The following is a 7,136-nucleotide window of genomic DNA, read 5'->3' on the forward strand; positions in this document are numbered from 1 at the left end:
ATTACATAAGGGACATAGGGGTGGATGGGATTGTGACATTAGATAGGAGTGTGTTAAACGAGTGTGGCCAATGCGTAAGCGGGCGAGGGCCGTCTCCCAACGTCTGTTCCGATGGAATGGAGCTGACCAGGAGGAGATTTTTACAGTTTTACAGTATGTAATTTATTAGTGTGTAGACTTGACCAAAAAGATTGCCATCGATTATACAAGAAGGTCTTAAAGTGTGGGTAATAATCCGTGGCTGGGATATGGGAGAAACGTGGTTGGTTTGATGTGGACATAGCAGCGTAGCGTGCTAGAGTATCTGCCTGTTCATTGCCGGGGATTCCAACATGGCTGGGTACTCAGCAAAATTTGATTGTTTTATGACGTGTGGACAGGTAGAACAACCAGTTCTGGATCTTACAAACAAGGGGGTTGGTCGTGTGTATTGACTTTATGAGGGTTAATGAGTTACGGGAGTCAGTAAAAATTGTATAAGAGGAAGAGGGTAGTGAGTATATGTGTTTTAAGGCAAAAAGGAGAGCATACAGTTATGTAGTAAGGACACTGGATTCAGGAGGGAGGGGGTATTTGCAAGTACGAGTTGGGAAGATTACTGCAAAACCAGCACCGGAGGTGGTTTTGGAGCCGTCAGTGTAGACGGGAATACTGGAGGAATGAGTGGAGGCATGGTCAAGGAAATGGGTGAGAAGGAGAGTAGGAAGAATATTTGATTTTGGTAGGTCAGGGTAGACAGAGGAGCAAATATGGGGGCAAGGTATAAGCCATGGAGGGACTGAATGGATAGAGAACGGGAGGAGTCGGAGATGGGGAAAAGGGGAATGGGAGAGGAGATTATCCATGCGAGTGGAGAAAGGAGTAGGTAAACGTGGAGAAGAAGCAAAGGTAGGAAGTAGGGATCGTGGGATAGTTAGTTTAGTGAGGGGAAGTTGGTGGAATCGAGCATAACATCGGAGAGAGAGGAGGGCACGGCGTCGAGAGAGAGATGGTATGCCTGATTCAGTGAACAGGCTCTCAACTGGAAAGGAGCGGAAGGCACCTAGGGCTAAGCGAAGACCACAGTGGTGGATTGTATCAAGGTGAGCAAGGAGAGAAGTTGAGGCAGAGGAGTAGATATGGCATCCATAATCTAGAGTGGAGAGAATTAAGGTGACATGAAGATGAAGGAGAGTTTTTCGATCTGAGCCCCAGGATAAATGGGATAGGGTTTGTAAAATTCGGAGACGGCGACGAGCTTTTTCTTTGATGTAAAGAATATGGTCTCGCCAGGATAGTTTGGAGTCAAAAATGACGCCTAAGAATTTATCAGAGGAATGGTGTTAAGTGGAGTGTCATATAAGAAGAGTGACGGTAGAGGCCCTACACGTGTGCGAGAGAAAAGAATGGAGAAAGATTTGAAGGTAGAAAAGCGGAAGCCATTGTTTGTGGCCCAGGAGGAAACTGATGATATTGCAGATTGAAGAAATTGGTACAGATTTGGTATGGATGTGCCAGAGGCATAGATGGTTAAATCATCAACATAGAGTGACGACCGGGCTCCTGGTGGTAGAACTGAGGCAATGTCATTTACAGCAAGAAGGAATAAGGTGGTACTAAGCACACTGTCTTGTGGGACACCTTCAATTTGAGGAAAGAAAGATGATGTGGCAGAGGCAATTTTGACCTGGAAAGTGCGTTGGGAGAGGAAAGACTTTATGAAGACACCCATATTTCCACATATGCCTAGAGAGGACAATTGTTGGAGAATATGGTACCTCCATGTCGTATCATATGCTTTTCTAGGTAAAAAAACATAGCTAGTACGGATTCATGGCGTGCAAATGCGAATGTAATATATGTCTCAAAATGAGCAAGGGGGTCAGCTGTGCTTCGGGCACGGCGAAAACCAAACTGGGAAGGTGAGATAAGATTGTGGGATTCAAGATACCACATTAAGCGGAAGTTAACCATTCGCTCTAGTAGTTTGCATAAGCAGCTAGTTAGTGCGATGTGGCGATAGTCTTGAGGGAGGGTACCCGATTTATTGGGTTTCAGGAAAGGGAGGATAAGAGCTTCTCGCCAATGAGAAGGAAAATTTCCTGATGTCCATATGTGGTTGTAAATTGTTAATAGGAAGGATAATGAGGAAGATTGGAGTTGTCGGAGCATACGGTAGTGAATACCGTCAGGGCCTTCATGAGTGTTGCGGCACGATTTAGGGCAGCATTGAGTTCAGAGGAAGAAAAGGGAGCCTTATAGGACTCAGCAGAGGATAGGGTGAAGATAATGGGGGTACGTTCCCTGATGGTTTTAATAGAAGAGAAGTGTGGAGAAAGGTGAGAGCCACTACTGACCTGGCTAAAATAGTCACCCAGTTCATTAGCGACTTCGGAAGGATCAGAGATGAGGGTATCTCGAATATGGAGGACGGGGGCTGGATGGGGGGGATGTTTGCCAGATAGTTTATGTATCCGGCGCCAAACATTTGAGATAAATGTAGAGGATGTATTTGAGAAAACATAATTTCGCCAGCTATTGGTTTTACTATTTCGGATTGTACGACGAAAACAGGCAGATGCTCTTTTAAAGGAGATAAGAGCTGATAGTTGATGAGGGGTACCTCGTTTGTAGCGGTAACTGTTCCAGGCTGCACGTTTTACACGGAGTGCTTTAGTGCAATCAGAATTCCACCATGGAACACATTTGGAGGTATAGGGTCTTGAGGTTCGAGGGATAGCTGTATGGGCAGCTCTTAGGACTGTAGTTATGAAAAATTGTATCATTTCTGATACGGATGAGAGGGATGATGGAGGGGTATGAATAGTAGAGAGTGAAGTGAAAGTATGCCAGTCAGCTCTATCAAAGCACCAGCGTGGGGAGTTAGGAAGTGGTACATATGAAGTTGGAGAAAGGAGAACTGGAAAGTGGTCGCTATAGGGAAAGTGGTCTAGAACTGACCAGTGGAAATCTAAATGAAGAGAAGGGGAGCATAGAGAGAGATCAATGCATGAAAAAGACTGCGTGCGTGTATCAAAGTGTGTGGGGCGATCTGTATTTAGAATAATAAGATCAGCTGTGGATAGGAAGCGCTCTAGAGCTCGGCCACGGGTGTTGGTGATAGAATCACCCCAAAGAGTGTGGCGGCAGTTAAAATCACCTACTATGAGGAAAGGTGATTGAAGTTGGGAAATTAGGTTTTCAAAAGCAACAAAGTTAATGGGGTGGGAAGGGGAGAAGTAGACTGAAATCACTGTGATCCAGCGGCGAAGAAAGATACGAATAACTGTACAAGGGACAGTGGTTTGAAAGGGAGGTATGACATAAGGTGTTTTTTGGTTGATAAGTATAGACGAGACATAAAGGGAGTGTGGGGAAGAAACAAAATGGTAATTGGGGATTGGTATTGGAGATTGTGTAAGAAAAGTTTCTTGGAGGCATATAATGGATGGGTTATAAGAGGAGAGGATATGTCGGAGGTCAGGTCTGTGAGAGCGGAAACCGCGAATGTTCCAATGAAGGATTGTTATATTTTCGTTGATTTAGTGGCAAAGATTGCAGTGTTTGTTGGAGAATTTGAAGGGGAAGGTGCTAGAGGGTGGGATAAAGAATGAGGTTGGGGAGGTGGTGTTGTATTAGGAGGGGTGTCGGGAGGTAGAGGGTCTGGGGAAGAGGGTATTTGTGACATGAGGGATTCACGTGTGTATCCAGGAGGGAGTGAAAGGGATAGAGGGGATGGTGGGAGGGTTAATACAGGTAGGGGTGGAGTCAGGGGGGGGGGTTGTTGGGATGGGGTAGGAGGATTGGGTGTAGGGAGAATATGAGTAGGAGGAGGATGGATATCGGCAGTCACTTTGAGTGTGGAGGGAGCGGGAATTGTAGAATTTGAAGGTGGATGAGTATCAGTTTGGGATTCTATTATGTAGTTCTGGATATCTTCAAGAGTTTCTGTAATGGGGTTGGTTGTAAAGTTTTGTGAGATAAAGGTTTTCTTGTGAGGGGGGGAAGATAAGTCTGGTGTCTGAAAAATAGGGGTAAAGGAAGGTGGAGGTGATTGTGAGGTAGGGGAAGAGGGGGTGGAACGTTTATTCTGTCTGCTGCGGGTAGTGCGGGGAGGGAGAGGGGAAGGTGTTGGGGCTGTAGTAGAGATTGGGGTGTCTGGATTTAGGATAGCAAAATAATTTGATTGGGTAGAGATTGGAGTGTTTGGGTTAAGGATGGCAAGAGTTTGACTGGGGAAGGTAGGAGGTAGAAGAGGGGAATTTAGATGGAGGGGGGTTGGGTTTAGGAGAGGGTGTAGGAGCTTGGGAGGTATGGGAATTGGCAGAGTGAGCGACATTACTGGAGTAGGGGGTAAGAGAAAAGCCTTGTCGACGTGCTTCCTGTCTGGCTTCACGTAGAGTGAGTCCAAGTCTGAATCTGAGAGTTGCTACCTCAGACTCAAATTTGTAGGTGGGGCAGCCTCTATAAAATACATTATGGGGGCCGCTACAGTTTGCACATGTGCGTAATTGTGCAGAGCAATTTGATCGAGTATGGCCAGGTTGGGCACATATCGGGCATCTGGCTGTGGAACGGCAATGTTTGGCAGGATGTCCAAAATGCCAACAATTTTGGCACTGACGAGGAGGAGGTTGGTATGGTCGGACAGGTAGGGATTCCCCACCTATGTAAACATTTAAGGGAAGGTCATGTCTACGTCAAGTAATTTTGGCAATGTTGATGGGTTTCTTACGATTTCCTCTGGGAGGAATGGAGTAGCATTGTACATATGTTGCATCATAGTCTGTGAGACAAGCGAGTAAGTCCTCTCCACAATCTGACCATTTTTTGTCATGGATTGGGCAATCTGTTGGGGAAATAGAGACAGTTCCGGTGCAAGTATTGAGGGTTGGATGAGGTTCTATAGGGATGGGATTACCACATAGATCAGTTAGTTTTGTTAATGTTATAGCTTGGTTTTCAGTTGTTACTGCAACGAGACGGGAGTGGTCGGGTCGGCTACGGAAAGAGAATTTGCCTACTTGTTTTTGGAGGCATTGTTGGAAGAGGAGGGTGTTTGAGAGTAGGGAGCTGTGGGATGGTTAATGGTTAATGGTTAAAGGCAAAATAAATGTCCTAGACATCTAAGGTCATGTAGCACTATAGTTAATGTTAGTGAAGGGTGTTTGGGTTAGTGATTAGTTGTTAAAGCTGGGTTAAAGGATTGGTGAGTGAATGGGTTAGGGTCGGATGAGGTAATGTAAAGGATTTGATCAAGTGAAGGATACATATGCGTTTGAGGAAGGAAAACAGGTTGTCAAAGCAGAAAGTGTGAGATTCTGTAAGGATGTCTGATAAGTTGGGATGTCTAAGTAGGGAGGATAGGTGGGAGAAAGTACAGGTAGGGTGTTTTGAGAGTAGGGAGCTGTGGGAGGGATCACGAAAAATCGGTCCCATTTGGCTGGGCTAAATAGAGTATTTAGGATTCTTGTAGAGGTGGGGGTAGAAGAAGTGCGGGGACGTGTGGTGGAGGAGGGAGTAGTGTTGAGGGGGGTAGTGTTACGGGGAGGTGGGCAATAAGGTTGTAAGGTAGTAATAAGGGGAGATGGGGTGGTTGATGAAGAAGGTTGTAGGAGTAAAGGTGTTTCAGTTAAGCATGTTGGGAGAGTAGAAATGTCTCCTGGGGGTTGGTTGTTGATTAGGGTTGATACTGTACTAGTATGCATTGATGATGGGGGAGTTGTTGCAGTGTTCGGAGCCGTGGTCAAAGGGGAGCCGGGATTGGGGCTATTTGATAAAGGGGCAAGCCTCATTGCCCCTAAAAGTGGGGTTACATCTTCATTATTGGCCATGATAAGCCTGGAGTATTTGGGGAAAAAAAACAGTCCACCCCTCAGGGTCCCCGTGAGGGGTAAGGGCCAGGTATGGCAGGGGAATACCGTGCCCATGGTTCCCTCAGGCTGTTCAGGACTGACACAAAGTCAGCCTTTCATCCTTTCAGCACGGCTCTCACACCTTAGGAGATGGATAGTAGAAGGGATTGGTGAAGAAACTGAAACGAAAAGTATGAGTGGGAAAAAAAGACCATGCAAAATTAGTTGAGTCGATGGCCGAGTCCCAAGGTTGAGGAGTTCCCCATCATTGGGTCTCAGTCTCCGTCTCCTAAGCCCCCCCACGACAACAACGGGCAAAGGATTGGGGGGGAAATAGTTACAAGTGATTAAAAAAATTATTAATCCTATATGAGTTGCCAAACAATGTATTTCCTCAGGAATATCTAGGTCTAAAATCTCATCTCAATAGGGAAAGAAATATAATTGATCATAATATGTTACCTCCTTACATGTTTATTTTATTGAAGAATACAGTCATTCCATCTAGCAGTTGATTTTTTTTACATAGGAATCCAACATTCTAGATGATTTAATTCCATAGGTATTCTAATACAAGACCAAACATATGTTTAGTTCATACATCTGACTTCCCTGTGCAAAAGGAAAAGAAAAATTTGAACTTTCCCTCCCCTAATACTTTTAGTATATTTTCTTTAGTGTTGATAGAAACCAATAGTTCCTATGTGTTAACCTAATGACACCCTGACATTCTGGGATATCCACATCATCGTGGTAGACCACCCCTCAATCCAGAATGGAGGCTTCGCATCATAAATTGTTGAGTCATGGACACTAAACAGTTGTGCTCTTGTTTGGCCCTGGCTGCATTCACCAAGGAGAAATTGTTCCCAAACAAAGGGTTAAAGCCTCTTTTGGGGCTCATTATCTAAAATATTTTCTATAATGCAGCCAAAAGAATAATCTTACATTTCCTTTGCTTCTGATTTTTCTCTTCAGCAATAGACTCCACATACTCCCTGACAATGGGGGGTTGCCATTGTCACTGGATTAATGAGACAATTTTAATGCTTTTCAAAATACCATGGAGAATATAATGGTCTTCTTTTGGTTCTAGTAAAACAATCATAAAGTTATAAGAAAAGCAAGCATGATTCAGTCCAATAAAACACATTATTAGAGATATATTTTAATATTCCATTGTCAAAAATATGGAAGAATATACCCAGTGCAATTACCATTAACCTGTAATATAATTTCCTCACCCATTAAAGTCACCCATAATAGTGTATATAGGTATATATCTATATATCTTACCTAGGT

General features: G+C 44.3%; 1 protein-coding gene across 7 annotated transcripts in view; it reads right to left on the reverse strand.

The window, feature by feature from the left end:
- Window positions 1-6,989: 6,989 nt before the first annotated feature.
- LOC125039255 (protein FAM151B-like) overlaps window positions 6,990-7,136 on the reverse strand; it is a 23,042-nt gene continuing 22,895 nt past the window's right edge. For all 7 annotated transcript variants that reach the window (XM_047633078.1, XM_047633084.1, XM_047633079.1 and 4 more), the window contains one exon: window positions 6,990-7,136. This exon is cut by the window's right edge and continues 555 nt beyond it. The gene's annotated coding sequence lies outside the window, so the exon portion shown is untranslated.

The sequence above is a fragment of the Penaeus chinensis genome, chromosome 27 (assembly GCF_019202785.1).
Source record: "Penaeus chinensis breed Huanghai No. 1 chromosome 27, ASM1920278v2, whole genome shotgun sequence".
NCBI classification, from domain to species: Eukaryota; Metazoa; Arthropoda; class Malacostraca; order Decapoda; family Penaeidae; genus Penaeus; species Penaeus chinensis.